Genomic DNA, 7,707 nt, shown 5'->3' on the forward strand with positions numbered 1-7,707 from the left:
AAGGACATCACACACATCCATCCCCGAGGCAGAATTCGAACCTGCGACTGTAGCAGTCGCGCGGTTCCGGACTGAGGCGCCTAGAACCGCATGGCCACCACGGCCGGCCAGACCATTTGATTCTAAAGCATTATATCAGGGTGAAAATACTGAATAAATTGATTTTTCTCTCTTAACAACATGTGGGCAGGGTGGGTTCTCCCTTGGCTCGGGTATGAGATAGAATGAAACAACATTTTTACGTAAGATAACTTTTATTTAAGATTTGTACAACTGTTTCCTTACTCGAAGTTCTGGCTCGGAGAGCGGCAGCTGTGTCGTTTGCGAAGCCTTCTGCTGCGGCAGCGGCGGCGTCTGATTACGCGCGGCAGTGTGTATCTCGTGTCGCCGTCTCGCCCAGTTGACTGGAGACGCGCAGCGCGAGATGGCCCGTTTAATTATTGAGAGCGAAGTCGTGCATCGGATGGTGATACCTTAGATGTGACGTCCCAGTGTTTCTCTTCTCTAAGCGGCCGCGTGTGTTGTGCGTCGGCCAGCGAAGCGGTGCAGCGTGGGAAGGCCAGTGTCCTGGACTCGAACAACGAACTCCCGCTTGCCAGTCTTCGGCTGTCAGATCTTCATCCCAGCTCACAGGTGCCTGCTGGTGTGAGGCCGTCTCCTTCCTGTCCTCACGAGTCACCCGTGTACATAAAAATCAGACTTCAAATACCTTTTAACTTCTGTCTTCTGGTGCCGAGGCAGCTGCTTGCTATTCCGTTACAGCGGCGGACTCGGTGCGTCTGTGTATGATGTAGTCTCTTCTTGCATGATGGTCTTCGGCACCGAAACTGACTGAAAACTACTGCTACTCTCTTTTCTCCCTCTGTCAGGCCCCTGCGTCACGCGTATTTATTCACTTCAGTTCATTGGAGGTGAACGACTTCACGGTCATTGCCTCGTCTGTCACGTTGAAAAGCTTCTCGAAGAATCTTCTTAACGTCGGTCATTGGCTCTTGGAATGTAGGCGAGGGCCTTTGCTCACATGCGACAACTGAGAAACACGTGAGCCGGTCGGGCGTTGCCCTGACGGCTGACTCGACAGCGTCCGCTTATGTGGGGAGGACGATGGCTTCTGAACTTGCTGACTTCAACGGTCATTGTCCTTCTGCTCTGCTGCTCTGCCCGCTGTTTGCCAGTGTGTAATTCTTCTAAACTAAACTAAGTTTTTCATTTATTTTCTAATTTCTACTTCACTTTGATTTCACTAATTTATTTACTTATCTTAAGCACTACTCAACAGTTCCACCAGACCATTGTGGCCATATTTCCCAGCCCCAGGAGTGTGCTGTACAAGATGATGTGCTTAGCTTACAACATTAGTCACGGTGGAAAAAATGCGAGTCTATTAAATGGTTAAGTAGAGGCAATCTTCTGACGTAGAGATTATGTTATTCTCAAGTCAGCAGGATGTAAAGACTCTTCTAGGCATCATGGCCTTGATGTAAAGCCATTTTGAAATATTCATTAATTAAGCAAATTTCTTAGTTCGAGAAAATCCACTGTGAAGTGTGAAGTTACCGGATAATTCGATTATTACCGTCATTGTTACTATCGTTTTCTTCATACCGTTGCTGGAACACATGTGCTTGAAGATGATTTAATGCCTTTTGGTCATTATAGAAGTAGTTGCCCAAGAAGAGGTTCTTTCCCTGTCTACAGAGTCCTAGTCATCTTAATATCAAACATCAGCAATTACTCGCAGATTACATTAAAACTAAAGTAACTGATGAAGACGTTGCTTGATAACTAAAACGCGCTGCCACGGTGGTCTAGCGGTTCTAGGCGCTCAGTCCGGAACTGCGAGACTGCTAGGGTCGCAGGTTCGAATCCTGCCTCGCGCATGGATGTGTGTGATGTCCTTAGGTTAGTTAGGTTTAAGTAGTTCTAAGCTCTAGGGGACTGATGACCACAGATGTTAAGCCCCATATAGCTCAGAGCCATTTTTGAGCCTTTCTTAATTTACTTGCGCCTAGAAATGGCTGTCGAATACTGCCAAACCAAAAGCCAAGGGATCTTACTGCCTTCCGTTATACGTCGCTGTCAGTTCTTCCACAAGATTTGGTCGACGTGACCTGTTTGAAGTTGTGTATGGCAGAGAATGTTTTAGAAAATCAATTGTTTTCCTTTGTAATAAACAGAAAGATTTTCATTGAAAGCTATCCAAGTTCAAAATTTTCGCATTAGTAGTTCAGATTTAATATTCACTTCTATAATGTAGGAAGGTATTTCACAGTTGCAAAACCCGCATCCGACTCATTGACCTTATACTTAGTCGCTGACCATAAATTCTAGCTCAGAGTGACACCAGTTTAAGTAACCTAATGTAGCGAAGACTGTTAGCCAGTGCTCTTTTTCACGGGAAAATATGCAATTCACTCATTGGGCTGTAATAGTACATTGTAACAGTAATTTCTGTGTGTATGCAATGCATGCGGATTGTGGAATTTAGTGGTGCTCTCTCTTCCACTTCTGTATACAATATGCCTGACCTAAACGGGCCCTTTATCATTACAGGCCCTGGGCAGTGCAACATCATTCTGACAACAGTAATGTGCTTATACTGATAGCTTCACTGTTAGTTTTAGCTGATGTTGTAATCATTTAAATAGAACAACATGACCTTCCAGTGGGAGACATTTCGTCCCCCTTTTCCTTGTGTGAAATTTGTCAGTAAGCTCCAGAATGAGATTTTCACTCTGCAGCGGAGTGTGCGCTGTGGCAGAAGTAAAGCTGTGAGTACCGAGCGTGAGTCGTGCTTCGGTAACTCAGATGGTAGAGCACTTGCCCGCGAAAGGCAAAGGTCCCGAGTTCCAGTCTCGGTCGGGCACACAGTTTTAATCTGCCAGGAAGTTTCATGTCAGTAAGCTTTTTGCCTTCCAACCAGCGAAATCAAATGGTGCAAATGGCTCTGAGCACTATGGGACTTAACATCTTTGGTCATCAGTCCCCTAGAACTTAGAACTACTTAAACCTAACTAACCTAAGGACATCACACACATCCATGCCCGAAAATTTTGAACTTGGATAGCTTACAATGAAAATCTGTCTGTTTATTGCAAAGGAAAACAATTGATCTTCTAAAACATTCTCTGCCATACACAACTTCAAACAGGTCACGTCGACCAAATCTTGTGGAAGAACTGACAGCGACGTATAACGGAAGGCAGTAAGATCCCTTGGCTTTTGGTTTGGCAGTATTCGACAGCCATTTCTAGGCACAAGTAAATTAAGAAAGGCAGCGCGTTTTAGTTATCAAGTAACGTCTTCATCAGTTACTTTAGATTTAATGTAATCTGCGAGTAATTGCTGATGTTTGATATTAACATGAAAAGGTCCGTAGACAGGGAAAGAACCTCTTCTTGGGCAACTACTTCTATAATGACCAAAAGGCATTAAATGATCTTCAGGCACATGTGTTCCAGCAACGGTATGAAGAAAATGATAGTAACAATGACGGTAATAATCGAATTATCCGGTAACTTCACACTTCACAGTGGATTTTCTCGAACTAAGAAATTTGCTTAATTAGTCAATGTTTCAAAATGGCTTCACATCGAGGCTATGATGCCTAGAAGAGTCTTTACATCCTGCTGACTTGAGAATAGCATAATCTCCACGTCAGAAGACTGCTTCTACTTAACCATTTAATAGACTCGCATTTTTTCCACCGTGACTAATGTTGTAAGCTAAGCATATCATCCGTTACAGCACACTCCTGGGGCTGGGAAATATGGCCACAATGGTCTGGTGGAACGAACTATGACAGATGCAATGCTTGGGTTCAGGCATTTACTTTTAAGAGGCACAAACAGATTTACTTTACCTCTGGTAATCTCAAGAGAAAGACGTTATAATCCAGAATCCGCATTAAACATCACGTTCCTTGATTACCAATTGGGCAGAGCCGGTTTACATTGGGAAATGACATAGGCGGAAATCATGGTAAGCAGAAATACTGTCTCCAGTAAACGTACTTACATTAGAAAATTTTATTTTATTTGATGACACGATAGCCATTTCATGGGACAAAAAAATGGTTCAAATGGCTCTGAGTACTATGCGACTCAACTGCTGAGGTCATCAGTCGCCTAGAACTTAGAACTAATTAAACCTAACTAACCTAAGGACATCACACACATCCATGCCCGAGGCAGGAATCGAACCTGCGACCGTAGTGGTCACGCGGTTCCAGACTGAAGCGCCTTTAACCGCACGGCCTCACGGGCCGGCTTTAAAGGAACAGGGCTCTTATTTTTCTTGTACTTGTTTGAACTAGAGACGTTGAAAAATTTGGTGCTGGACTGTGATTCGAATTCGTATCACATCTTTCGAGGATCTGAATCTCTCGGAACAGTATAGTTCAATCATTTCGTTCATTTTCCCAAGAATGCAATCTTCTCTAGGTCTCCTCCAAAGGTATGTGGGTCCGAATCCTGATCTAGTACAAAAATATTCATAATTTCATTTCAAGCCCTATCACGTGCATAACAGTCTGCTAGTGAAAATTAAGTTGCATTTTAAATGTCTGTTCATGTGTTGCCAACAATCGCAATAGGTGTCGTTATTTCTGGTCAAACACGCACACATCTTACTGTTGGTGAGTAAGCAAGTGTTACTTAAGCTATGTTCGTTGATGCTAAAGAAGGACGGTAGGTGTGTGGTTCGATTGTCGCTCAGGCACAAAAATTTGTATCCTTATTTTAGATTTAAACATCTAGCAGCTGATAAGAAAAACCGATACGTAACATTTGATTTTACTTAGTTAACAATCCGATAGCGTGCTGGGTTCGTATCTCCGTCACAGAGCTTCACATCATGCGCTTCATCTTTAAATGCATGAACACTTTGTTCCTTCTGAATGGAGGTATATCACACATCTTTCGTAGTTAGTTAACAGGGACGAAAGGGTCTTTAAAGGAGTCCCGGTTTATTACAAAAACTGTCGTCTTATTTTTTTTTTTTTTTCAAGTTTAGGTTTGGTTACTGATATTGGCGAAAATGTCTGTAATTCGTGCCTCTTCATGACTAGTCAGCAATATGATATGATTAGATTAGATTAGATTAATACTTGTTCCATAGATCATGAATACGACATTTTGTAATGATGTAGAACGTGTCATTTTAATGAAAGATTTCTTTACATACCATGTTTCATTTCTTTGCAACAATTTTTTACTCTCTCTCTCTCTCTCTCATTCTTCTTTATTTTTATCTCTCCCCCTCCCTCTCTCTCTCTCTCTCTCTCTCTATCTCTCTCACTCTCTCTCTCTCTCTCTCTCACACACACAGACACTCACATACACGCACACAGTCTTCTTTTATTTTTATTTGTTTGTTGTGCTCGACTATCGGCGAGGCACGAAAACGTTCGTCAATGATTTTCTTAGTTTTGAGTACACTTACGAAAGATATATAAAAACTACTATGAGAGTTACTGATTTATGTAGCTTAGTTTGCAGTCAGTTGTGAGTATTATTAGTAACTACGCTCCGGTCCCTAAACCCAGTTACAGAAATGTGAATCAGACGGATTACGTATTCCAGGCCGTAGCAGCCGCGTCTTTGAGACATTAGCTATGGTCACTTCCAACCCACTGTAGGATCACATCGGTTCGTCTTCTTCCTGCTGGTAATTTAACTGAGATTTGGTAACAAGGCAAGGTATATTTGGCAACACTGTGATCGACGAGTTACTTCCTGGTGTGCACGGAATTAAGCCTCAAAGTTCACTTGATTTTTCCTGTCATTTCCATCGAATAATCTGAGTTATTATTAACGCTTGAGGTGTAACAAAAGATTGTAAATTTACGGTTTTCAGCCCGGGAAAGTCGTTGCACGTGAAAATCGCATCTAATCTCGTCCTTTAAATAGCGGTTTACGAGTTCTAGCCACTACTGGTCTCGTGGGAGGAGACCTAGACACATGCCTCTTCACTAGCTCTGTGGAAACGTGCTAACCTGAGAAAAAGCGTCTGTTATGATTTGCGGTTCCAGTCTTGCTGACTGTAACGTTTTTATCCCTTCTGTGAAAGAGCTACAAGCAGTCAGATCACACATCGATAAGGAAATCGCGGGAAAATACTTACGGCTCATAGTGCAATGCTGAAAAACTTACAATACTGCACAACAGGTAACGCATCTTTCCGCTGCTGACAAACGAATTTTGGGTTTCTAGGAATACATAAGTTTATTTATGAAATGCCACATTTGCATATCACTTGAGTCTGGCACAGCATACCAATCAAACAGAGAACCAATCGAAATCTAAGTGATTAGTATTTTACTAATTTGTGCCGATAGAGGCACGCTTGTGTACAGATACCCAGTTCTATTGAAACAAACTTTCGTCGTAAGTTTATCGTGGGTAGTTTTATTTCGTTTCTTATAATACAGTGCACAATTTTCGTACGGTTTCTTTTAGTGTTGTTAAAACATTAGTTAACATGAGAGAGAAATTAATCATCAACGATATATGCTAATTCTCTGATGTTGTCTATAACAGCCTGACAATGCAATGCAGTTTATTGATTACATGCATGTAGAAAACTTGTTCTGAGTTAAAGCTATCAAACAAGGTTTTATGAAGAATAAAATGCCGCTGCCACACGACAGCTAATGTAGAAAATACTTTTCTGACGTATTTTGGCACGATGCGCTCTCCCCATACATAATACAAAAGTTTCGAGATGCATCTGCAGCCTGGCCATCTATTAAACTTGAAAAGCACAAAATGTCGCAGAAGTTAGCCCTTTTTCCACATGCGACTATTTTGGGTTGAGAAGTGAAGGGAATTATGTTCAAAGTTCCATTAGATCGATAACTTCAGCAGACAGCAGTATGGCGTTTTAAAAAATTTAGCAGTGGATGTACCCAAACTCGCGACGTCTTATTAACAGTGCGCGACGCTTAGCGTTACGCTACTATCTGACACGCAGCTACAACACCTCCAAACCTCAACAACAATTCCTCCAGAACTTGCGCATTCCACAGTGCTGTGAGATAATGCATATGGCCGGATCTAGACTTCTGAGAGACAGACAGTTACAGCCTATCTTTTGCACTGCACGACGTTTTTAACAAACAGATAGCGCAATTGAGTAGCTGAAGTTGAAAGGAACACTTCCTGTTTAAATTTATGCATTCTACACTGTTGGCAGTTCTGTGTAGGTGTCAGTTACGTGATTTTATTTCGGTGATTACAAAATAGAGTCGAATGTATGCACTGGGTAGCCGAGGCAGCTAGTTCATGGCAATTCGGCCAACCAAGTAAATGAATGTACTGAACATGCTGCAAATCACTACAGGGAGTCTGTGTGTCAGAATTCTCATCTAGTGTGGCGCAACATTGCTATGATAGAAAAATGAGTGATACAGAAGAGAATTTGGTGGTCTCTTGGATTGATGCTAGGTTCATATAATTAATGGTCTGGGTTCGATTCCACTTCTGCTGATGATTTTGGATAAGGAGAGACAGATTCTGTTCTCTTCTGGCTACGCCGAGTGAATAAGGTATAATGGCATTGTGGTCTGACATTCATGTTAAGTATGATATTCCTTCTCTACCAAGTAGACGTTAGGTTGAACCACAATAAAGTCAGGAGTCGCGACACGTAGAAACTCTATCAACAGTAACCTTTCTTATACTAGTTATTTATTTCTAGTGACGAAAC

Source organism: Schistocerca americana, chromosome 4 (assembly GCF_021461395.2).
Source record: "Schistocerca americana isolate TAMUIC-IGC-003095 chromosome 4, iqSchAmer2.1, whole genome shotgun sequence".
Classification (NCBI taxonomy): Eukaryota; Metazoa; Arthropoda; class Insecta; order Orthoptera; family Acrididae; genus Schistocerca; species Schistocerca americana.